At 37.8% G+C, this 27,143-nt stretch overlaps 1 long non-coding RNA gene across 1 annotated transcript; it reads right to left on the bottom strand.

Annotated features, from left to right (window-relative positions):
• Positions 1–892: 892 nt before the first annotated feature.
• Positions 893–23,607, bottom strand: LOC148971528 (uncharacterized). Its single transcript, XR_016146969.1, has 3 exons — positions 23,545–23,607; positions 22,817–22,956; positions 893–1,247 (listed from the first exon to the last, which is right to left on the bottom strand). It is a non-coding gene; the product is annotated as an uncharacterized LOC148971528 (long non-coding RNA).
• Between the last annotated feature and the right edge of the window lie 3,536 nt (positions 23,608–27,143).

Here is a 27,143-nt window from a genome sequence, read left to right as displayed (position 1 = left end):
GAAATCAGAAAATGTTGACAGTGTCATGAGTGTGCCAGAGTTACTATGCAAAAGTGTAAATTATCAATTACACAGAAGCCAATGCATTTTAAAAGCATGATAAAGCATGAATATGACTAAAGGAAACATCTATTTATTAAACAAATTAAGCCACCTAATAAGATTCATATTCTTTTGGTTTCTTTACCAAATATTTTTAAAATAAAAAATACATTTATCAGTAAATGGTATCGGCAAGTTACCAAAAATCATGAAGTTGTTCTTGTCCAGTCTTAATTATGACTGACAATAAAACACATTTCATTTAATGCAATTAATTTAAAAAATGTGATTAAAATGTAATTAATAAAATTATTTTTTTGTTTTTAAATAATATCCCCAGACACATACGCAAGTGCCACGGGAATTTCTCTAAGATTGGAGCATTTTTTAACTACAACCTAAATACAAAGTATATTTTTAGGGATGCAGCTATATTAATATTTAGAAAAATTTTAGATAATAAAATAGATTATTATTTTATTATAGATAGATTATTTTTATGCTAAATGGCTGATATTATAATTCTAGTCTAAATTTAATTTAGACTTCACAACATTATAATGTACATTGCAACATGAAAAAGGGGTTTTCATCTTAAAAAATTGCTAGATTAAATTTAACAGTGTTTGTTATTAATAGAATAAAAAAGTTATTAGTAAAAATATTTGTGTTTTAAAGATTAACTGAGCATGAGATGACAGCAAAGGAAGGAAAATGAAAAATCTATTAAATTTACCTGATAAATCCAATTTGACCAATACCAATTAAAAATATAGAGAGTCACAACATCCCTCACAAACACACTGTTTTCCTTAAAAACTTTTTTTTTCCTGGAGCGGTGGACTTACAGAAATGTTTTTAACAGACAGTTGGAGACTTTCAGGTTCATTAGCTGAACAAAGAGCCAATGTTCTTGTGTCAATAACACTGAAAGCTCTATTGATTTGTAAAGCAGGGAGCAGGTTTCACAGATACGGTGCTTATAGTTTTAGGAGGCTTTTCTAAGAACTGTCCAGCAAATCTGATGAGTTGTAAGTGCTCTTCACTGAGCAATAAGTGGTTGCTGCCATTACCTGTAAAAAAGTGCTCCTGCTGAGAGCTGAAGCAGAAACGGTCTCTGTTTTGGAAACTTCACAGTGGTAGAATCCATTGTTCCATTAAAGCAACCCCGTGTGACTCCACTGAGATATATAACCTGCAAACACCTGCATACAAAAAAACATACATGCATTCTTTACACACAGGACAGTTGCCATTTTGTTCACGTGTTCACATTGTTCATGTATTCTGATAGAAAAAGACATTTTTCTAAATATATTTTGTGCTTCACAGAAGACATGAGGGTGAGAATATAACAACCAAATGTTCAGTTTTAGGTGAACTATCCCTTTAAACTCATTACTTCCTAGAAATGATGACAAACCAGAAGAAACAATTGAAAATAATGTCTCTCATTTTTGTACACTCGCCGAATAACTGGAATAAATACACATATTTCGTATTTTTTCTTATGTTGTTGATGCATGACTGAATAAAGTGTTTTGCAGTCTGCTAAATTGAAATTGCAGTTGTTCGTCTAGCCTCTCTGTCTTTAGCCAAATGTTGTGGTTTGTTTATGAGACAGGGGGAGGAATGGAGGGACACAGGAAGACATGGAGATTTGGAATCGTTTGGATGATGAGACTCTCAATCTCAGACTCTAAGCAGAGCTTGAAAGCAAACCATTCCCATGCACAGCAGGATCCATGTTCTGCGGTTGCGACAGGAAAAGCGTACAGTCTAAAAGTGCATAGTCTAGGAAAGCCAGACTTTTAAATTTTGGCATAAAGTTCATACTGTATCTTATTTCATCCAAGATACAGCAAATTCGGAAAGAAGAGGCCACCTAACAGACATATTAATCAACAGACTAGTCTTCAACCCAGTTTGCCTCTTTATATGAATGTGTATAATATACTAATTGAATATGCTCAACAATATGCTGTCTCGAGTATAACTCGATTGTCATGAACCTTACAAACTTTGTCAATAATGGCAACAAGTTCCTCCTCAAGAGTTTTCATTGTAGCAGTCTAACCACAACTTTGCTTTCTGGGAAAATACAACAACAACATTTATCCACACAAACCCGATATCTGGAAAAAAGCCAGTCAATAAAGTTTGAGCTAATGATATACAGCAGATAGTCAGTGAACCGGCACGTCTAATACCATGACTACACCGAAAGCAACCAATCGAGCACCACATTCTCACAGTGTTCACTAACACATGATAGCTGTGTCCTAAATCAACCCCTATACCATTAAATAGGGCACTATTTGTGGGGACAGACATTTGTAGTGGAGTCCAAAACCTTTCTTCCTTTGATTTCTACTCCAAGAAACTGGCACCGTCCAATAATTTGCATTTGGAGTGGCATTATGCAACTTTACCTTTTCTATTCTTCTAAAGGCACACTTCCTCTTCTTCTATGTGATTGTTTAAATATATCTAGATTATTGGTCCAGATCCAGAATAGCCTTGTTCTTCTGTAAGGTAGTATCACTTATCTTGAGTGACATTTGGTGCTACTGAAGTTGAGCTCAACAGTCAAAGTTCCAGAAAGTCCTAGGAAGTACTTATAAGCAGGAGTAACATTTGTTATGTTTGTTCCACTTTTTTTTTTTTTTAAATCAGGGGTGATCTATATATATCTAAGGCCCCATCCACACTACTGCATTTTCGTTTAAAAATGGAGACCTTTTGCTACGTTTGCACCTCCGGTCCAGACTAAAATGGAAAAAAAACAAAGACCTAAAACGGAGAAGTTTAGAAACACTGCAGCTCCGTTTTTGCGTTTTGAATCTCCGAAGGGCGTTTTAGTGAAGACGGGACAAAACGGAAGAGTTTAGAAATGCTGACGCAGAGGCTGACGCCCGGCTCTATGATTGGGTGTCATCAGTCATGACGTGTCCTTCCCTCATTCGTCAGCCACTGTATACACCGGCACGCGGATGTGTTAGTGGATGGTCACGTGATCCGCGTTTTCAGTCGTTTTAATGTGGACGGAGATCAATTCTATTACGCAGATAAAACGCTGGTGTGGACAGAGATCGTATTTGTATTAATTGTCCGTGTTTAAACGAAAACGTAGTAGTGGACGGGGCCTAAAGCTGATGATTTATACACCAACAAAGGAAGCCCCACAATGAGGGTTGATTTAGTTAAGACTATAAGAGCGTATATGAAAATGCCTCACATTAATAGGGGTCTTTGGCATCTAACAGGTATCGAACACAAAACATTATTTTGACATTTAGTTTTGACATTCAAACTGCTTTCAAAAGAACAAGACCCTCAAGCCATTCACATGCAGTGGTGGCTGCCAAAGACTCAGCTACAGAAACATAAAGTCCACAAAGTCTTTTACTTGAAGATATCTATAATCCCGGGAGAAGATCCCGATTGTGTCTGATTCACCGCCCATGAATATTATTACTCTGTTCTCATTTATTTTTTGTGTAAAAACTCCTGGAAAACATGAATGCACCGCTCTCTCTCCCACTCTGTGCATAGAAAGCGCTACATAATGCTTCTGTGCTTCTGCTGACACTAAAGGCCATTGCACACCGAGTCCGAAATTCGCATCCGAAATTTTCGCACGTTAAAAAAAAAATTCGACCTCACGTTATGTCAGTCACGCTTGCACACCGCCTCCGAAACTTTCGTCCGTCATAAAATTAATCGGATCGGGTTCGATTTTCTGCGTTTTTCGCATCCAGAGCCAGCATTTTGAGAGGTCTTTTGACAATTCAGGGCCAGGGGGAGCTCGTCCTCAAATCATTGCACATATGCGCCGTGCTTTCAGTTTCGGTTTTCAATTCGATCAAGTGTTTATGTTCTCTTCTCTATATTGGATTATGAAATTAATAAACCTCCCCTTTCAATCAGATTGAAATTTAGGATCGAATAAGGTGTGATTGAGCAGCCTATTCGATAACTAATGTATTATTTGGGCACAATACACAATAACAGCCTAGCTGTTCTGTCTGCCCAGCGCTTCCACCGGGCCGCGCGCGGGTGTGTGTATGTCCGTGTGTGTGTCCATACCTGGTCCATTTCAGACACACTGCCAGTCTCCGTTCAGAATCGATTGGTTCACGGAAATTGGTGGTCTTGTTTTTAATATGTGGCTCCAGAATCGCTAGCAAAGCATTGAACTGTCCCACTGACATTCTGAGGTAATAATTTTGAATCGCTCAGGATAAATTCGCAACTCCTTGATAAGGAACTCTCCTTCCTCTCGGCGCAATTTCAGGATTGGATGGACGCAATATTTTCTCTTTCTTCCCTTTTCAATAAGAGAGAGGGCAAAAATCATCCTCACTGCTTGACGAATCCATTTGGTATTTTTGCGTTTTTTCCCGCAAAGGTTTAAGAAATACGCAACGGACTCGGTGTGCAAGGTTTCTATGCGTGACGAATTTTTAAGCTGACGAACACGAAAATACGCATACGAATATTTCGTGCTCGGTGTGCAATGGCCTTAACTGGAGCTGTCATGTTGATGTTTTCAGGATGGTTAGAGGCTGTATTACCTGAATGTGTGATCATGCAGAGCAAATGCTGCAGTTTTGGCATTACAGCAGCAGAGAATAGCATTTACGTGTTCTGCATCTGTTCTGTTTGTTTAATTAACTATTTGCTGTGATGTTAAACTTTTACACATGCTGCAGCTTCGCAAATATAGAAGAAACCACTCAATGACGGGTGTATTAGGTATGTGGCTATAAAAATAAAAAAAGAGCAATAAGAAAATCATAAAAATACAGAAAGGAAAATCTGTAAGTCTAATTGGAATAAATAAAAAATCTAAACGAAAAAGCAGCGGAGCACTTCTTTGTAAATCAAACATCCAAATGTGGCGTTTGGAATACATTATTTAGGGAACACTAGCCATGAAAAAGGGACATTAAGCCAGTCACAGACTATGCTGCATTACTTTCAAATGAGTGTAAATGTTTGTATATAAGAGAGAGATTTTCTTTGGGTTTACAAACCACTAAGCAGGCCAGTAGTTTTAATTAAGACAAACTGTAGACTTTGTTTATGTGACAGAAAGCAATACATTGTAAGCCAATTAAGCACCACAACATTACAGAATCAAAACTGTCTGTGACTAATTACTGGTTATCCCAAAAACACTTTCCTCGCAAGAACACATGAAAAAAGTGCATGAATATGTTGTCACATTCTGGCTTCTGTTTTTAATAAATCAAATCACAAATAGAAAAAGATAATGCATGCAAAATAGTGTTGTGATGTCTAACGTGCTTCTTGATTATAACAAAGTAGGAAAAGGAACACATAAAAGTAACATACAGGAAAACATAAAAGTAAAAGACTTTTAATTTAATAATGTAGTGTTTGAAATGATGGTAAAGTTAATCAAAATGTGATCTACATATATACCTAATGTGATGGATGAAGGGGAATGGTATTACCTGGTATTAAGATGTGTTTTGGTTGATCGTATCACAAGTGGAGGTGTAAACAAGGTCTAAAGTGTCTTGAGCTTGTCCACTTTTGACCACTTCCAGAGGTAGTCGAAAACAAATTCGACCGGATTGATTTTGCAGTGTAAACGCTCATGTGGTCGAATGTGTTCGAACAGCCACTAAAGATCCCCTACTCTCCGCCTATTGACCTGATGCGTAAACATTACAGGAAGCACACTAGCCAGACGGGATTTAAACGTACCAAGCACGATGTCCAGAATCGGCGGTGAACCGCGTTCGGCGTGTTTTTGTGGCTTTCAGAGCAGAAACCAAAGCCGCCGCTCTCCGTGTGTTTTTCCGTTGTCTCCTGCTGCATTCATATGTAAATTGCGTGAGGCTTATTTTGTCCATTACATCAGAAAGATCTGAAAAAACCCAGACATTTACCCGCCTACAGACCCAAAACTCGAATAAATTAGGACAGAAGTGTGAAGTGGACGAATGAGATGGATTAAAACACCAGGTGTTAACAGGTATGTGTCTCTCGTCTACTTGTGCTCTGATTGACCAAAATGCTTCTTAATACCAAAGGGCCTTACTTTACTGAAAAGTTTGATTATTGTGATTTATGAAAGATAAGAAGGATAACAGGCTTCTTTGATCATTTACCAAAGTTGCCAAAAATTCTGACCACTACTATATACATCAAATCAAACCAGTAATATGGTACTGACAGTGCGAAGGCAACTTTAGCTACTTTTTTGTGCAAAATGGAAGTTTTAGAAAGGAAACTTCCCAGTATATACAATCCAGACAATGTCATAATGACAAGCACGCATAAACGGTCCCTTTCCAATCAACACAAACTAAAAACCACAGATCAGTTCACTATGAGATTAAAAGATAATCATCATCTCTCTCAATGCCAAGAATGACTTGAATTACAGAACTGCAGGTGATGAATGGACACATTTAGCTTCAGCGTTGTTTCGACATATTTTGCTCTCCACTCCGCCGCACGGTCATTTGCATAGAGCAGGGGGTCTACGCATAGCTGTGGTCTTGCTGAAAAATACAGGGTGGTGCAGTTCTAAAGCCTCTGGGTTAAAGGTGGCCAAAGGCCAAGTTCAGGGTGGACCTCACGCTGGCACAATGCCGGCAGTATAGCAGAGCCAGAGCATGTGGAAGTGCTTTAGGCCTGGGGAAGGAGCAGTCAGCCTCGCACAGAATCCCTCACCGCAAAGACAGAGAAGCTGCAAGCAAATTACTCTTCATTAGAGCCACACAGCCAGTTGCCAGGGACCCGAGCGTGGAAAAACAACAGGCCTCAGAATTTATGATGAACGCATCATAAAGGAAGGCGGTTGACATGCAACATGCCACCTGCTGATCGAACTTCAATTTTGCTTCGGATGAGAGAACGGTGGCTCTCATCGTCGAAGATGAAGTACTTTTGCATCTGTGTGCGAATTGCACATTCTTCTACTTTATGGTTCTGCCTGTTACATCAAGAAATGCCAGTCGTAATACTGCCGATCCGAATTCATGTATTTCCAGCTCCCTGTGGAGTACTTTTTTTTTTTTTTGCATTCTCTGTTCCTACGCATGCATTGGTACAAGAGCAAGCGGATTTTAATGTGCATATTGAAAGTATTACTCCTTAAACAGAACATCTTGTCCTTCTAGATCAAGTGACAAGACCGGGCCAAAACTGCATAAAAATCCGCTAAGTCCAATTGAAAAGATTTGCAGAAGCTTTCGCAGATGTTCAGAGGAATATTTTTTTTTTTTTAGGGCTGCAATGCTGTGGTAAATTGAATTGCTATAGATATGGTTTCGTAGAGGCCATTACCCTCTGAAATGTTCCAGTCTCGTCCGCGCCAGAGAGCAGAGACCCATTACGCACGCAGGCAGCACCCATGGCCCTGATGACAGGCCTCAGCCACCCATGGATATCATCAGCTCTAGTCCAGCGTCTCTGCTGTCGTAATATCATCGTCTCGAAGGTGTCATGATAACCATCATTTTCTCCAGCGTAAAAGCCTCCACCCGGCCTCTAATGAAAACACCCGTCTCTGAAATCTGTTTTCGTTCTGGCCTGCGTTGTCGTCGAAACATTTTCATTATATTGCACCCCACTGAGTCATAATGACTCCCACGTAGACAAAACAGGACACAGAGCTACGATTTCGTCTGGAATCGGTTGTTATGGTGCTCTAAAAACCTGGTCCAAGGTGAGGCTGATGGGGCAACTGGCTACCAGCAAAAGTGAACAGTGGACTCAAGTACTCTTGAGGGATTGCTGAAATCTTTTCATGCGTTTCACTCGTTTACTGCAATAAGAAAAATCCCTCAACTGACCGAGTCGCTCTAATACCTTAAAGATGTCTCCGTTTATGATGTAGTAAAAGAACGAATATATGAGATTGTAGTTTGAGCCAAGGCTGATGTATCTGGAAGACCTCCAGGTACCCAACTGGAACACTGCAAAGCCAAATCACAAAGACTTCCATTCCAACAACCTGGACAGAGAGAAGGTGAAAGGCACAGAGAATAAAAAGCCACCACCATCAAGTGCTTTAAAATGCTTAGAAAATACAAACCATAATTTTTTAATTACTTAATGTAACTTATTTTTTTTGTAATCTGAATCTCTATGGCCAAAAGAAGATTAAGTAATTTTTACCAATATAAATGTATCCAGAAAATGTAATAAATTCCGGTAATTGAATATTTCAAGTGCAATCAACACAAAATATGCATTTAAAGGAATATTTGAAAATAGTAATAAAAATAGTAAAAAAAAATAGTATTTGAAGAGTTCAGATGCAAAAGCCTCTAAGTGCCATTTGAATTTTTTTTCTAAAATGATCATTTTTATCAAGCTTGTATATTTAAGTTCAGTAATTTCACTTAAATGGCAATGGAGATTACCTCTTAATTGTCATTTAAGTGAAATTACTGAACTTAAATACACAAGCTTGATAAAAATGGTAATTTTAGAAGAAAATTTCAAATGGCACTTAGAGGCTTTTGCATCTGAACTCTTCATTTATTAAATGTGTGTTCCATTTTGTTGAGGTGTGTGTGTGTGTGTGTGTGTGTGTGTGTGTGTGTGTGTGTGTGTGTGTGTGTGTGTGTGTGTGTGTGTGTGTGTGTGTGTGTGTGTCAAGAGTTTGAAAATCAGTGAGGTCTGGGGTGGGGTGTTGCGAATTGTGCTATAGTGTCAGCAATAACATGCCCGTGCTGTTTAAGTGCCAGCAATGCAGTGTTGTCAGAAATTGTTAAGAAAAACAAACAAAAGACGCTTAAAATAATTGGATCTGGCAACACAACAGATGCTGCACTACATCCTCCCTCTCTCACAACTCTCTCAAGCCCCGTTCACTCTGCCATCGTCTCACAGCAATATGAATCATTCTCCATCATTTTTACACCACAGCAATCTAGCAAACTGTTTAAACTGAATTATATAGGGCTGTCACGATTCCTTTCTAATCATGGAAAATTACCCATGTAGATTTTAAACCAGTTTAAAATTATAATATCATACTGATATTATGAAATCAAATGCTAATGCACAACTCAGTCTCTGCCTGAGCTGTTTGTTTGGGTTTCCCAATAAAGTGCATTTAATGGGAACATAAACAGTATAAAAAGCTTTGTGTTTCACAGCGAAGTGTAGCTTTGGGTTGCTTATAACATTCATCTGGGAACATACATGCATAATTTCACCAGATTTGTAACAAATCCTTTATAAACCTATGCCAACACAGGACAATACATATGACCGGATGACTAAGGCCATGTGTGTTTGTGTTACCATTCAAAGGTTTGGGGTCAGTAAGTTAAAAAATAAAATAAAAATGTTGTGATTTACACAACATATTCAATTTCTAATAATTTAAATGACATGTAATTACATTTATATTCAATTTTGTTATTCAATTCATTATTCAATTATATTCAATTCAATTATTTTGTCATTGGCATTTCTTTTGCAACATCGCAAATACTTTGTGGTTCAAAGCCAAATCCCAATGCACTGATAAATCACAGAGCTTCTGCAGAGAATTTCTCATCCGTGCAAAATAAGTTTAGGATTTTCCAGGGCCAAAAGTGTAAACAAAGGCACAACATGTCTGGCTGTCACAGCCGGTAACAGTCGCTTGCCGTCATGGGATTCAAAGCAAATGTGAAACGAAGTTGCCGCCACCTCTAACAGCAACTGAAATCTCCCATTCTGAGTTAGTCAGCCGGGCCAAGATTCCCCTGCTGGGTGTGATTGTCTGTCTGCATTTCTGCTTGGTGTTCCCCCAGATCTATGATGGAATGATCGATCACTGAGAAGTTTTGGGACAGGGAATGGGCTTTTGTCCCAACCACAGTCTCTTGAGTTTCATGTACGTTTACAGGCACACACACAAAAATATATATATATAAATAAATAAACAAGACTTAAATGCACATATTAAGGCTGCTGTAGTAGACCTGTCCATTTCCAATGCATTGTACATCATCTGTGGTCACTAACTAGATGATTTTAACTCAATCTACAAAGCTTTCTGGTAGCAGCTTTAGGTTGCCACTGTTTTGTGGCATCTAAAGTGACAGCGTACTTGTTCAAAACGCGCCTCTCCCTGCAATTATGTCCGCTCATCACCCCACCCTCTCGCCTCTGCCTTCCGCATCATTTCCAAATCAAATGAAATCTGCAACATGAAGCCGGAGACAGAGTGAAAGCTTGCTCTGTGGTTGACAGTAAACAGCTCCACTGACTATATTCAGCTTGAGTCGTGAGGTGTTACAACAGTCCCTTAGACATGTAAAGGCTGTCATTGTGAATTTGTCATAGAGAACTACCTTAAGATTTCTTAACACTGCTTTTAAGTTCTTCCCCTTCAGTCTGTTAGGGATGCTGAGTCATTCACGCTTCTGATTTGCAAATCAAATTATGAAAAGAGACATGAAAGATTGTTAAAGTCTTGACACCTCCTAACACAAACAGGCACACTAGCAAAGTACGAATAGCCTCACAATGTGACACAACACAAACGTGACAACATTGTAAAATAGCCCAGTTTTGCAAGAATTGGCAACACTGGCTTCCTCCTTCTAGAGTATGCATTGATGTCACTTTCATGCCGGAAAACGCCCCCTCAGCCGGACTGAGTGGCAAAAGAGGGGAACTTGGCAACTATTTCAACTTAATAAAAATTATTTAGAAATCATTTGAGTGGTTAAATAACCTATTCCGGTGAAAATGGTGACTTTCCCTGCTCCCTTCAGCATTCCCAGGCAGAAAACCAACCTTGCAACATGGGGACTAACGTCCCGGTAAGTTGGAAATAGGAAGTCTCATGAAAAGCGAGAACGAGCGAGAAACATGAACTGCTTTATGGCAATTCGACATAATTCTATTCTACTTTGTATGATGCATTAGTGGACATAGCTCCTCACGATAAAGTTGTCCGGCTCCGATAATAACAAATGCACATGAGCAGCGGTAGAAAGTGGGACGAGGGTACCGAAATTTAGTTTTTTTTACAGCAGCGTTGTGAAATATACGCCCCACAGCTGTAGGGGGAGCTCGATGAGAAAACGTGACAACAAAAGTGAAAATCAGCGAAGAAATGGCGAGAGTTGCCAATTTCCCCTTTAATAGGGGAAACCGCGAACACGCCATTATCAGTATCAAGTTTCAACTAAAGATTGGACTCAATATAAGTATTCTTTACAACTTACCAAAGATCCAGTGATCCATGGATCTAGACATGCAGCCAGGAATCGTGTTTCCTGACATTTATATTCCGACCCTGGGAAATACATTTAATTTGTCAGTGAACACTTAATGTAAACACAATACAGGTAGGTCTAAATCCGGGTGATCATTTATATCAATTTTTATGAATCATCATATACATAGTTCCCACATGACGTCACAACATACGGGCATTTGCCGACCCGGCGCCATTGCTTAGGGCAAAACATAAGAAGAAGCAATACGAGTTGAACGAAGTGAAATGAGTTTCGTGCTATAAAGTGAAAATGGTCATCTCCTGCTGAGTCAATGGATGATAAAATCGTGCCGGAGGTTCAGTTAAATCGGGATTTTATACCCGTCATTAGACTCCATTTGGATGTGAGAAGACTAAGCTTTTGTCCGAACAACGACGGAGATTATGGCTGGCGAGCATAAACAGGAAAGAAACTCACTCAAAACACGCAAGAATTTGTTTGACAAAAGCACAATGTTGTGTTTTATTGCGAGTGTAAATAAATATAAGTTAACACGTTGCAGTTTGAATAATGTCCTGTATGAACAAAATGACGAGGTATTAAAAACATACAAAACAACATTGTTTCCACTGTTTGATCTCACATTCCAGCATTGCAATCTCAGATTATGTCCCTAAAGAGATCCCGCGTATAATGTAGTTCCTCATTTATTACATTAATTAAATTGCACGCGAGTTATTTATTTTAATATTCATGCACCGAACCATGACGCCCGCAAGTACATGCATATTACAGAAATCACCGGTGACTGGGGAACATAGGAATTAAGTTGTGCAGGCTATGGCTTTTTAATAGACAGATTAGCATCATGCTACTTCGCTATGATGAATTAAGTTACTTTTCTATTGATTGCACTTGAGCAAGCGTCACCAAACCAACCCCACGTCAATCTGATCGTACACCTCCAGTGATTTCCAGGCTTGGAATTGCTCACATGTGTAAAAACTCCTCACCAATACCAGATAATTGTACACATGAAAATACTGTATCTGAGGCAAAGTTGCATAATCGGTGCTAAGTGCTTCTTTTGTTGCATAAGGATACACACCATTTATGAATGAAATTTTCGCATTGTACCTCTCTATGTCTTGTTTTAATAGTCTCTTTATAATCTATTACACTTTGTCTTTTCATGATTTGCATAACAATATAAACAGACATAAATATTTGTTTGTAAAACGACATTCTCTGATAAAACGTTGTAAACGCCTATGGTAAACACAGCGGTTTTGCCCTCAAAGATGGCGTCTCCGGGGAGGTCACGTGACAATTTTTTTGCCTGTCGGAACTATGTATAGTCCAGCCCTGGCTAAGACTTGTATGGTTTTAGTGTAAAAACACCCAATTATGCAGAATATAAGATGGTAAATATTAATTGATGAGTTTGTCAATACAATACAACAAAACAATATGTAGGGCATGATTTTACCACAAAATTCAACAACATATTGACAAAAAATGATAAAAATAAAAATCTAGCCCTACCTCACATTTCTTGTCAAATCATTTGTAAGCTCTTTCCCATATTAGATGTATTTTTCGCGTCATTCAGTTGTAAACATAGAGGTTGTAAACAAATTCTGCCACGTAATCTTTTGCCACCCTTTTTGTAACTTTGAGTGCAAAACTGAACATGAAGCTTCAACTTGGATAAAAGCGTGAAATCTCAAGATTATTTCTAGACACAACACGTCAAGTACAGTTTATTAATGTCAAAAACAAAATTCATTAAATATTTGTTGTGATTGAAAAGTGTCACTTCTTTTTCCACATAACGTTATAAAGACTACAAAAGGCTCGCGTTTCAACCGCGCGGGGGCGGCAACAATAAACACCACACAGCTCGTTCCTCTGAATATTCATGATACTATCGCAAATAAAACACGGGAATATTACTTTCCCAGCAATGAAACGCCCCCATTATTTTACGAACAACGCAGTAACCGCCCCGTAACCGCCGCACGTACCTGGGTGAGACGCAGCAGGCCACCGTCGATGCATGGTACGTAGTGATGACGTCACGTTTATGCTAAACTGAAACGTCTAAAATATATCTATTGGCATATTTATTAAAAGGGGGCGTGAAAAATAAATACTCAACTTTACATTTAAGAATACATTTAAAATAGCAACACCAAAAAAACAAAATACATAAAACAGTCTTACAATCAATAAGAAGTAGAGCATTGCTGGAAAGTAGGCTACAGTTTGCAAACAATAGCCTTTTAGCATCAGTTCCCTGGTCTGTTACTCTGAGCTGTGTGTGAGGCACAGCTGTCCCACTCCTGAGTGCACTAGTTGGGCTGCACACTGGGACAGCAGATGCTACACTGGACTACTCATGCACACATTCCTGATCCTACATGATTGTCTGTAATTACCAGCTGTAAGCTGATAGCAGGGGGAATAAGGAGTCTATTGAGCTGTCAGTGCAGGTAGGTCGCTGACAAGGACAGGTACAGGCTGAGCAGCAGTGCTGGGAGGAGTGCGCTACAAGCATACACTCACTTTCTATTGGTAAAGCCGTAGATGTGTCTTACTGTCCCATACTGAACACCAGCTCACCATAGACTCAGATGGTTAAGAAACTACAGTAGAGTATATGCACTTAGATTAGACAGACATACACATACAGATAGATTGATGGATCGGTTGACTGAAATGAACGATAGATATAACGAAAGACAGACAGATGGTAGGCTAACCAGTTCTGAAGGAGAGATAGAGAATTCTTGGAGCAGGAAGTCATAGCTTGTTGGGGAGGCACCTAATTGTCTACTGCGGCATGTAATTACAAGCTTACTCAACATAAATCTTTCATTATTAAGCACTATTTCTGTCCTGGAACTCTGAAGCTGTGCATCCCTCAGAGAGTGAGAGAAACCTCTGCTTTTTTCTTAATTCAGAGAGAGAGAGAGAGGACTGGGGAAAAAACAGTGCAGTTTAAATGCTATAAATCTAATATTGTTTGCATGTCAGTGTGCAAAGAAAATAACTGTATTGGGTTAAATCTGTGTCAAAAAGCAACTAAAAACTCAGTGGAGTCAGAAGTTTCTTTTTTTTTTTTTAAATTACAGTGCAATTACATTCGCAGGCGAATTTCACCGACACCTGCCCTCAGGGTCATGAAGATGGGCAGAAATGCACTTAACGTGATGATACACAGGGCAACTTTTTTAAGCAATGTTGCTGTCAACGAGCAACCAGATGAGAGAAAGGGCCCATGACCAATCTAAATTATCCAGATAGAAATTTATTGCATTTTCAACGAGAAAATGCCCAAGCTCGGCAAGATTGTCCTGCAACATTGCTCAAAAAGTTGCCCTGTGTATCATGACCTTTACTCATCTTCTGAGTTCCATGTCCTATGATTTTGTATAAGAAGGCTCTTTTACCATCAAAACTGATCTTAAAATACATTTCTGGACTTAATATAATATCATTAACATGTCAGTGCACATTATTCCAAAGAAAAGCAATATTTGTCTTCATAATCTTTCATCAAAATGTAATCATTTGCTTCACCTCTGACATTATTTTTCTCCTGACCTCACCAAGCCCTCTTATTTTTCAACCCTTCCTCTCCAAGCACCTGCCACATAGACCGCTTTTCATCATCCAATCCATTCCCAGTAGGCAAAACCAAGTCCCACCATGCAATTTTTCACTTGGATTTGCACCACGTTATGAAATAAAATAATATTTTTCATGCAGACTATAAATGTCAAATTACACTGGTGTTGAAAAACTATGTCTATTTGCATTACTTTACGTTATTATCAAAAAGTGCATTGTTATGTGACACAAAACACTTCTGAAAGTGAAATATGCACAACTCAAATGATACATCCACATTGTTTTATGTTTATATACTTATTTTACAATAAGTTAGATGCAAATATACTGCTATTAGATGCCCCAGTATCATGTCAATCACTGTATTCGTGCAACCATGATCTCCAAGAACTTAAATGGACTCGTATGTCTCCTATACGCCTTATGTTTGTGAATACTGCCCCCTATGCTCCAAAAGTGTAATAGCATTCTCCGTTTTCCACTGCGAAAAGGAGCATTGAAAATGTTTCACTGACAGTCCTCGTTGATTTTACGTACATTTCTGTGAAGAATACACAAGATTTTTTTGTATGAAGAATCATTTTTTTCATCTAAAAGGTTTTGGTAATGCAAAGACGATAGTATGAGCTCTGTGGAAGTCATTGCAAACCATTCAAAGAACAGAATAAGAGATGCATTAAGCGCTTCTCTCTTAAATCCTGTTTTCACTGGCTGATGTTTTCTGCACTTCATTACTCAGTTCATGTGCTGAATCAACAGTAACAGTCAATCCATTCTTAATGCCACTGGGCCAAACGCCAGACAGGAGGGGTTGAGTTTAAGTTCTATAAAACAGTTTAATCTCATCTGTCTTCTCATTGTCACCTGATTGATCACGTATATGTAGTTTTAAAGACACAGTTCACCCAAAAATTAACATTCTCTCTCTTTTTGTTGTTGTGGAATTCAATTGTAGAAATGAAGAATCATATAGGCTATTTCGCGAGGCTGTAGTTGGTATTTTTACCTGCTGATAGCTTATAAAATGTGTAACGGAGTCAAAACAGAATTTATTTATTTCACACAAAGATCTGCTGCAAGCAGACAGCATTTCTGATACCCGTAACGACCTGTAATGGGCAACGTAGCGATTATGTGTGCTTGAGGATTCTGTCCTGTTTTTGGTTCATTTAGATCAGGGGTGTCCAATCCTGCTTTTGGGGGGCCACTGACCTACAAAGTTGAGCTCCAAGTAAACACATTTGAACTAGCTAATCAAGGTCTTATAGGCATACTAGAAACTTCCAGGTGTGTTGAGGTACAGTAAGTTAAAGCTAAACTCTTAGGACAGTGGCCCTCCAGGACCGAGACACCCCTGAATTACATGTAGATGTTTTTGGTTCATTTAGATGTTTGGTCCATGCCGAAGTAGCCCTCAAACCGTATTCACTTTATAGCCCTTAATCCTGTAATTGTGGACAAATGTGGGCACAGAGGACTCGGGTGTGATCCTAAGTTTTATTTGTAATAAATGTTATATCATTGTCTTCGATAAAGTTTTGTCTATCCATTTATGGTGTTTTTTATTATTTTGGGGGTATTTTTGAATTTATTTACTTCAAAAAGTACCATGTAAATTATGCTTATTTTTATGTTTTATTGTATTTATTTATTTTTTAATTACATTAAAATATAATTCCAATAAGATCTTAGAGCTAAAACCTAAAGATGAAGTGACTTTGCTGTCACCTGGTGTCTTATTTTGGCTAATTTGCTCTAAATTACAGTTTTTCCCATTCATTTCTTTGGGTAACCATTTTTGATCCAAATACAAGATTAAGGAGTTGTTGTTGTTGTTTTTTTTAAAGATCTGGCGCTCAGATCAAGGGAAGTATTTAAAAAAAAAAATAAATCAAAACTATTTTGCCCACATTTGTCCAGAATACGGTTTTAGGGTTAATCGAGAACTAGTCCTTTTCAATGTACCCTTTTATGCTGTGTACTTTTCCTCTGTGCCTGTCTCTTGTTTGGTATCCAAGCATTAGTTAAGGCACCAATCACAGTTTAAAGCTACAATGTATACAGAGTTGCTCAATCCAGAAAAGTAGAAAATAATCATTAAATTAGATGGGTAGTTTCTAATGTTTTTAAAGGTTTTTATTTTATCGATATATATATATATATATATATATATATATATATATATATATAAACATTAAAAACTTCACTACATCTGGGTTAGATTCATTCTTTTTAAATCAAAACAAAATGGAGTATAATAATAAGATCTGAAAAAGTTTTATCTTACACAATAGTTTCGTTATTCTCACTGGAAAACCAGACAGTGGTTAATAATTTAAAGCCAGATACACTGACTCACTTTAAAAACTAAAACTAAGAACTTCTATTCATCAAAATAACACTACATTACTATAAACCTCTGTATGGACAAGGAGAGTGTTTAACTCCCCCATAGTCTGCGGATCTTAAATTCCGAACTGCTTTCCCAGCTGTTGAAAGCACGGCAGGCATGAGCGAGATCCACAGAGGAGTAACGGATGTCTGTCCTGTGGGATTATCATGCTGAACAGATCCTGGTGCTGAGCAGCAGCGGATTTAAAAGCACTTTACCGATAATAACGGCACTCCTGAATGAAGAACAAGACCGCTCACAACAGTAAAAGAGAGAAAAGCTAGACTCTGTAAGAAAAGCATGATCCATGGTAAAGAAAACACAGTCTCATCTCTGGACTCTTTGAACTCCTCAACCACCTGCTCTCCTCCAGAATAATCCCTTGTTCTTTGATTTCTTCCCTTTTCTCTTCATAGCACTATAACATATGTCATAGTACAATGCAAGTTTGTTTCTTCTCCAATTCAAAGGGTGGGATCTCCAACCAGAAAGGTTATTACAGAGGAGGAAAGGAATTTTTTTAAGTCTTGCATGTTATGGGGCTGTGGGGTGACTGACTTGTCTCTATCATGTTTTCCTCTCATTTGAGGATGACTTCAGGCACAGATATATGTACTTGCATTTTGTGGTACGGGCATTTCGGAGCAAAATTCATTTACGTTCTGACAAATTTCTGATGGTTAGCTAATACAATCTACCTGGCTGTGCTAAGGTAGCTTCTAGAGTTTGCTAAACTGTTAAATATTGGCTTTTCAGCCAGTATTGGCTTATCTTTTTAACCCGTCAGAACGCTTTTTTATCCCTGCTACTGACCGTGAGATTTCAGCAATCCATAAGATCATTTAAAATCATGGATCGAACAAACTATGACATGACTGTATTAGGCTATGACGCCTTTATTTATATAGCGCTTCATACAATATAGATTGTTTCAAAAAGGAAAATGAAGCATTTCGGTTGTTCAGCTGAAGTCAGTTCAGTGTTTATTCTGTTCCTTTGTAAAGATCATCAATTATTAAATGAGTTAATTTTATCTATAAAACAGTTCTGCAAAAAATGATGTTTTATGTCCACTGGAAAAAAAGAGGAGGAGAATATGGACTAGGGAAAAAAGGCCATCTTTTGCATCATGTCAATCTTGTAAGCTTGAGGTAAGCAGTTTCAAGTTTGAGGCCGTGTGTCCACCAAAGCGTTTTTAGTCAGCTGAAAACGCTAGTCGCTCTGCTGAAGATGCCTAGCTGTGGGCGCTTGAGAGCATTTTGGCAGCGCAGCAATTTTTCCGTTGACACGTTTCTTTGCTATGATAGGCTACAGAATATCTGCAGCATAGTTTATTTGTAACTGATTTCGCAGATAATTAGTTTCATACTAAAAATGAATTTTTCATCCATTTTGTTCGGTTAGTTCGGTTGGTTGATGTCGTTGTACAGAAAGAATGTTGTGACAGTTGGTCAGTGTGGTATTAGCCCCACCCCTCCTCCACTGTGATTGGACGGCTGGGTAAGAAGTGACAGCGATGAGCGCTGCGTTTATCCAAAGTTGAACATTTTTCAACTCTCGGCGACCAGTAAAAAATGCCGGGCGCTCAGCGCTTCAGCATGAAAAAACACTCAGCGCATGGTTGCGCTCATGGCGTTTAAAAAAAACGTGGCGCTCCCATTGAAAACAATTGAAAACATACGCCAGGCGGTGAAAAAACGCTTTGGTGGACACACGGCCTTAGCGCCATGACGTGTTGTTCAATATGCCATTTCATGTTGGCAACTCAAAAGAATTTATTTTATGACGCCGTTCTGACCTTTTTGGATCCTCTAATTTTTGCATGCCGGGAGTGTCAATGGAGCGACAGAAACCATTAACCCTCATAGGCGCCACGGACGAGTTTACTCGACAACATGCGGCACAGAATAAAATGGATGATTTTGTCAAATTGGGTGTCAAATTTCGTTCGAACTCCCCTCCACATGACGTCATGCTTCATCCCCGACTCAAAAAAACGTCATGCTTCTATACAAAATGTTTGAGTTCGAGTTAGAGTGCAAAATGTAATCCCTAAATAAACTTTGGGTCACCCTTAATATTTCGCTTTTTTACAGAAAGTCTTTTATCACTTTTAAGATAAAGCCTTTTGAAATTAAGATATCAAAATCGAACGTTTTAGGAAAAAAACCTCTGGCGCCTTAAAGGGTGAGTAAATTATACATTTTTGGGTGAACACACCATTTAAGATGCATGCCCACATCTGAAGCAGAGAGTAGCCTACAGAGTCTGAAATAAATGTAAAAACATCTGTAATTAATTCACAAACGCAGAATCAATGTGTAGAAGACACATGCATGAATACTAAAAGAAAACATGCTGACTTTTGTTTTCAAGTGTTCAGCTATTGTGCACAAACGCAGCGGTGTATTCGAGGAAAATCAGGGTTTGAATCAAAGACGTCGCAGGAGCCCTGTTCATCTTAACTGACTCTTCACGCAAACGTTTTCATCTTTCTCAGCTGCCATCTTGAAAGGTCACAGGGTTTCGGGCACCATGGGGCAATGCATGCTGGGATACATAGGCAGTGGAGAGACCACCCTCCAGTGGCCCTGACCTTCACACGCTTCTGTGCCACTTGTTGCCAGGGTGAGCTGCCAGCTGTCTGGCAACAGAAGCCATTGCCATTTGTTCTGGTTCTTTCAGTTTGAAATTACAAAAGCATGTTATCACCTATATTCAAATTGAATTTTGAGGTCTTACTTCATTTGAATCTATCTGTCAGACCTGTGCGACTTTTACTCTTTTGAAATTGCACTCAAAACTGACGATAAAGGTGATAATCAATCAATGCTTTGTGAACATATATATACAAAATATATATGACAAAAAATAAAAACCTAAATGTTTCATATTTTAATTTTATTATTTAAACTCAGCCAGAGTGCTGCAGGTCATTATCAACTTAATAATTAAATATTTTCATTGAAATATATATATAAATTTATATTAAGTTGATAATGACCTGAAGCACTCTGGCTGAGTTTAAATAGGAAAATTAAAATATAAAATAATAATAATAAAAAAAACATTTAGGTTTTTATTTTTGTCGAGTGTCGCAGACAAAATATATATTGATATTTTCCATTTTCATGTTAGTTTAAGTAATTTTGTGGTTTTGTCATTTTTATTAATTTCTTTTTTATTTTAATTTATTTAACATTTCATTATGAAGTTATGAAAATGTCTATGGATAAAAAAATAGAAAATCAAGTAAATACAAATAGTACATAGGTATATACAATTAACGTACAAAAACAGAAAATTTAAAGACAAATGTTACACATTTTAAAATGTCATGTCAATCTGTAAAAGATTGAAAAATAATATCTAAAAGCTTACATGATTTAAATGGATCAGTATCAAATTAAAAGCTCTGTTATAAATAAATTGGTGTGTGTGTAACATGGAATTATCTCTGTCTGACAGTTCCTCTGTCTACTAACCCGACAAACCAGCATCATTAGCTATAAATGTGCTTGATCCCTGTCCTAATCCCTCTGACTAGACATGTTAATGCAGGCTAACACCTTAAATTCTCCAATTAAAGTGATCAGACAAACAATGTTCTCATTCATTTTCCTTAATCTGCTCATGCAGAGGGCACAACAGTGAGGGAACGTGACACCCTGCCTACATGAAAGTGCTGACAGACTCTGCAAATGTTTTAGTAATTAAATGAAACTTCATTTTTGCGGTTAGCACCAACATAATATATTGTAGACAAACATCACATGCTTTTGCAGTCTAAATTTTAATCCCTTAGGAAGCAGTCACTCAGAAGAGACTGTGATTCTTTTCTAAGTCACTGATGCTATTTGGAGATAGAGACAAATGTTTCTGAATTTCTGAGCATGGTTTTATGGGCATATACATGCATGCATTCGTATTGTGGAACTGCGGCCCCCAGTTTCCCATGGAAACAATGCAGGATGGGCTCCTGTAACTGGAGAGGGCTGAATGGTCCACAATGGCACCGATGAGAGATAAAATATAATCAAAACAAGCTGATGACAGTGATGGCACTGGTGTCAAAATTTGAGACGAGAGTTACCACCACCCCCACTGAGATATTTCAGAATGTCCTTTCCAGACACACACAAACTTAAATCAATTTCTTATTTGTAGCCAGTGATGACTGATAGCTGTAGGCTATCTTATCATTCGCTTTAAATAACCTACTTTTCATCACTGAGGTGAAGGTCAGAACAAGTGAATTATGTAATCATATCTAGGATTAAAAAGTAAAAGCATTTATGTCAAAAGCAGGGGGAACCTGATTGGTCGGGGCCCCCAATCACTCAGTAATGTGTATGGTCTGTCCTTTGAGCTTTTCTCTGAGGGGGTCTATGTCATTCTCATCCACTATAGAGATATGTCACACATCTGCCACCATCCTTTGGAGGCCTACAGAGACATGTTCATACTCTGGGATTTCTCTGATGAGATGTGCCATTAATTCTCCTTTACTTGACGGTTATAATGACAACAGTGTCAGGTTCCTTTAAGCGTTGCTCAGGGACAAGCGAGCACACAGAGGCCAGTATTAAGCTATGAAATGATTAGACCACACTTTCCCCCTTTAAACAACAACTGCAGTCCAACTGTGACAGATCACTGTAGTAGTTTATACAGAAGATGCATGCAGTTAATGCAGATTGGATTCCTATTCAGAACTGGTTCCAATAAAAAAAATGAGAAAAAAGCAGAACAAATTGACGTTTTTATGTTTTAATGAAACCTTGTTTCTGCCACGGAACAAAAAATAATAATAATTGTGAATTTAAACAGCTAAGTTTCTAATTTAGAAACGGACTATTTCTGCGACGTCACGGATGACAGATCACACAGAGATCTCATTGGATGGAAGTTCTACCTGTCATGAATATTTAACCATCAAACATAGGTCACTGTGACACGGAATTTGAACTAAAATTGAGAGATGTAATATGTTATTTCTCGAACTGTAATCATAGAACAGAATACATAGGAAATATTTTTATTCTATTGGCAAAATATTTTATTCATAAATGCAAATTTTCTTTAAGAGTACCCAAATTAAATGTTTTTCTTTGTGAATTTAATTATTTTATTAACACACTAAAAAGAATTAATAACAAAAAAGGTGCCAAATTTGTGAAAATGTATGATAATATGTTGAGCGATATGTATTTGAAGTTACTTCCTCTTGTTTTTTTATTTATTTATTTTTTTCCGCTTTACTGTACTTATATTTCAATGTGATGTAATTGTCTCCTTTGTTTCATGCTGTCATCTGTTGTTATTTGAAGTTTGTCAATAAAAAAAAAGGTCACTGTGACAAGCGATAATGGAAAATTTACCTCAGATTTTGAAAGCATATAATATTGCGTTCAAAATGAACTCTATGCAAACATACAACTGTACTTCATAACAAAATTAGTCAATGAGTATATTTTGTCAATGGTTTAATTTTTAATAACATTATTTCTTGATTTGATTATGTTCTTACCCATTTCCAATGCGAGCAGCAGGCCAGCAGTGCGCTTTCACAGAGATACTCCGCCCACACGCTGTTCTGAATGGCTGTGATTTTTGATTGACGTGTGGCGTCTCACAGTCGCGTCGTGTCTAGTGTGGACACGGACAGACCTATGGGACAGATACACGTTTGCTGTTGTTGCTGGAATTTTATCGCGTTGCGTGTTGTTATGACACGGTGTTATGAGTGTCTTTGGTGAATCAAAAATATTCAGTGCAAGACAAGTATTGTCTGACACCTGAATGAATGATTCTTAAGTTTAATAAAACTGTTCATGCAGCTCAAACAGAAACACCTAGGCCATGAATGCATTGTAAGCTGCTGTGGATATATAAGAATCTTTTAAATGTAAAACGTAGTATAAATAAAGAAATGTGTTCTGTAATATGATTAAAATCAGGAATGGTCAGAAATCAGAGCCGTTAAATACTTATGATTCCCATATCAATTTGAAACACATAACACATGTCAAAAGTTTGGACACACTGTGTGACAAAGTCCTAAGTTACCCCTGATGGCAGTGCCCTGTGTTTGTTTGGTTGATGTTATTTCTATAAATGTTTGTTTCTCATTATTTGGTAACTTTTTTTCTAGTCTGAGGTGCACAATAAACTGATAAAAAAAAAGACCAAGAGTTTATTTCTTTATTTTGGTATTTACATAAATCATTAGTTTTATCCTAATTGCGCAAAACTAACCTTCTGGGTTCATGTCTGCAGCATGGTTTCCGGGGGTGGATGTCTAAAAGGACCTATGAAAAAGGACGCGCGGCCTTCCTGTTCCTCATTTTATGCCATCCCAAAGAATTCTGGGTAGTGTAGGAATAGTCCATTTCTCAATGGGAGCAGGGGGTTATTGTTTCATGTTTTATTGTGTTTATGTTAGTATGTAGAAATGTATTTGTTTATTATTTGTATTATTTTCCTTATATAATTAAGGTTGATTTTTAGAATATTATTTTCATTTTCAGTGTAGTTATGTATTATGTATGTGAACATTATTCCCTATTACTGTTAAATGGTTGACCCTTTCAGTCTGTTAAAGCAGTTCTGGTGGGGACCTCCTTGAGTGGTTTTTGTTTGTGTTATTTTTTATTCTTTATTTGGAAGTCAATTAAGATTTCACTGACTGTAAGCAGTGTCTCCTGCCTTTGCTCTGGTCATGTCTTCACACACACCTATCCATATTTTAGATTAATACTAAGATACATTTTATTAGTATATTTTTTTTAGAATTGTAATGCGATCCAAATGCATGAAGTGTGGGAAATTATGCAGTCATCATAAAGTGTTTTTTGGACAAGAATTTGTTCTTTTTTGAAGTGTCATGGAGCACTTTTGTTTGACTCAGGTTCTCCACCAGGCTTCATAAATTCACCAGTTCTGATTGATTGCAGGAGTTGTGCCCATTTTCCTAGTCAGCCTTTACGTTAGAAAAAAAATGTCGTTCAAGGAAGTTCAGGCTTTACCCCAATTAGACCTGTTCTCGAAACATTACACCATAATGGCAGATCTTAAGCAGCACATGTTTTTGATTTGAGACAGTTTTTGCAGTCCTGAGTCCTGGCAAAGCCTAATTTCAAAACAATTTCAACAATTGGATGGTTTACATTTTTGGTACTTTGTTGGAGCTCTCTGAAACTGAGCTCTGTTGTTCATTAAATGTAAACAAGAGCTCATATTATCACCTGCTTAAATCCAGAGGAGTACGACTCAAAGAGTCAACATAAATTTAGCATTCATGACTTTTTGGGGATTTTGGAATGACTTGGTTTTCCAACAAATCCAAAGTAAATGCCGCTACTTAGTCAGTGTTGCTTTTGGAGCTATCCAAGTCTAATTTTGCATTGCAAAGGCCGCATAACAACATGCCATCACTACCAGACTAACTGTATGTGATTGGCATGTTGCATGAAAGGATAACCCTGTGGTTTCCATCCATTACCCATTTACATTTATTTTTTATCTGGCGAGTTTCACGCTCCGTGTAGGCCTTTAAACACCTCTTAGCTTCCATACTTGACCCACCACAGACACTGGAGCATCTCATCGGGACTGTAGCAGACAGGTATGAATTGGAGCCCACACTGCTTCAATCCAGCTGGGTCATTAAGAACCACATCCTGGGCCAAATCAAACACAGCCCCTGCCCACAGACAGACATCAGTCCACTTCCTCCAGCGTTCTGTTGGAAGCTATTCAACTGAGCACAGCTACATTTTGGAGAAAGATGTTATGAAATGTATCGGCAGATGCCAAACATATAAACACTGTCTGTTGTTCAAGGGTAAAGATTGTGTCCTTTGTGGTTTTAATATTCAAATATCTTCCATAAGCATTCACTAGAGCCATAGTAAAATGTGTAAAGTAGATTATGTATGATATATTAAAATAAAGTCTCATGTGGGACTATAAATCACATCGGGAAACTGCATAAGAGATTAACTCTCACTTACGCAGAATTAACTTGTAATGAGGTGACATTTAAATATTAGTGTTTACATTTATGCCATCTAACTCTGTTAGTGTTTCCCTACTAGACATAACCCTGTTGATTTTGGATCTGAGTGAGGCCTTTACCACAGAACAGTAAAATTTATACAACTCCACTATGCTCAGACAGACGACGCTGTTTGGAAATTAAAAAAATATTACTTTTTAGCGTTGGCTGTCATTATTAGTAAGAACGTGAATTGTAAAGAATTTAATGGTGCAGATTCTGAACAAGTTGAGTTCCTTAACTGTTAGAATAACAAGTCTTTTAGTAGGCCTAATTAGAAGGGATAAATATTTTTTGGGGAAAAGAAATGCAATTTAATTCTTTTTTCGAAAAGAAATAAAGGTTTTTGATGAAAACATTCCTGGATTTTTCTCCATATAATGGACTTCAATGGGAACCAAACGGTTCAAGGTCCAAAAGACAGTTTCAGCATAAACTGTTCTGGCTTTAAACGATTCCAGACGATGAAATGAACGAATCTTTTTTCGACTCAGAAAAAGATTAATTCATTTTGATGAACGAGTTCGAACAGGAGAGTCACGAACATGCATCACAGAACAGAGCAAGGCGAGCGTTTGAGCTTCTAAAACTTAAACATTGTTTGTTTTTTTTAATGAACAGATCGTTTTGCTTGATAAGACCCTTATTCAATGTCTGGAGTCGTTTAAAGCCCTTTGAACAGTTTGCAGTTTGCACTGAAACTGTCTTTTGGACCTTGAACCTTTTGGTTCCCATTGAAGTCCATTATATGGAGAAAAATCCTGGAATGTTTTCATCAAAAACCTTAATTTCTTTTCGACTGAAGAAAGAAAGACATGGATATCTTGGATGACATGGGGGTGAGTAAATTATCAGCAAAAGTAATTTTTTTTTTTTAAAGTGAACTAATCCAGTCTAACAACTAGTCTTAACTACCCTATTTATTACAGTAAAAAAAAAAAAACACAAGACCCAGCACACAAGAAAAAGTCCACAGTAAACGAGTTTAAAGAGTCTGTCGGAGTAATAGAGTATTTTAGTATGCCTCTCTCTCTGTCTGTCCGCCCACATCAGCGGAAGAACGAGCGTTCGAGAACCGTTAAAAGAACCGAACACCATTCGCATGAATAAATTATTCCCCTCTTTCCTTGAACCTGCTTTTAGTGGTCTTTCCCAAGTAGACAAGTAGAAATGAACCTTTAATAGGACATGGCCTTCTTTGCATTAGATGTGCCAGATGTATTTCATAAGTCATTCACAGCCTGTCTCATAACATTACATTTTCCCCTGGATTTATAGTACAGCCACCTCTTACAGGGCATTTTCCCTCCTGTCTTGCATTACTAATCAACCTGTAAAACTCACACTGCTTCACCAGAGTGGCGAAGCAAAAATAAACGCTGATCAGCCGGGCGTCTATAAACTTTGGGCACAATGCCCATGATCATAATTGCCATGCTGGTTTGTGTAACTAAAGAGTGACAAAAGAAACTTGGCTGATGGATGAATGAATGTTTAGTGCAGAGGAGATCTTTCATTTTTGACTCACTCGCTAGTGTGCTGCTTGACAAGGCGTCGAGGTTTGTTAGTTAGCATGGTCTATTTAGCCCCTGCTGGCAGAAGCTGCCAATACAGCAGTTTGCAGGCTTAAAGGGATAGTTCACTTTGAAATGAATTGTTGGTATGTTTAGCTTACCTCAAGGGCATCCAAGATGTAGGTGTCTTTGTTTCCACAGTATTTTCAATTTTGATATTTTTCGGTCTAACCGGTGTTGTCTGCCAGTCATTTAATGCAGGTCTATGGGGTCCACCTGAAAGA

Source organism: Pimephales promelas, chromosome 17 (assembly GCF_988280905.1).
Source record: "Pimephales promelas chromosome 17, fPimPro1.hap1.1, whole genome shotgun sequence".
In the NCBI taxonomy this organism is placed as follows: Eukaryota; Metazoa; Chordata; class Actinopteri; order Cypriniformes; family Leuciscidae; genus Pimephales; species Pimephales promelas.
The sequence above is the reverse complement of the archived record's forward strand: the minus strand, read 5'-3'. Positions and strand labels throughout refer to the sequence as shown.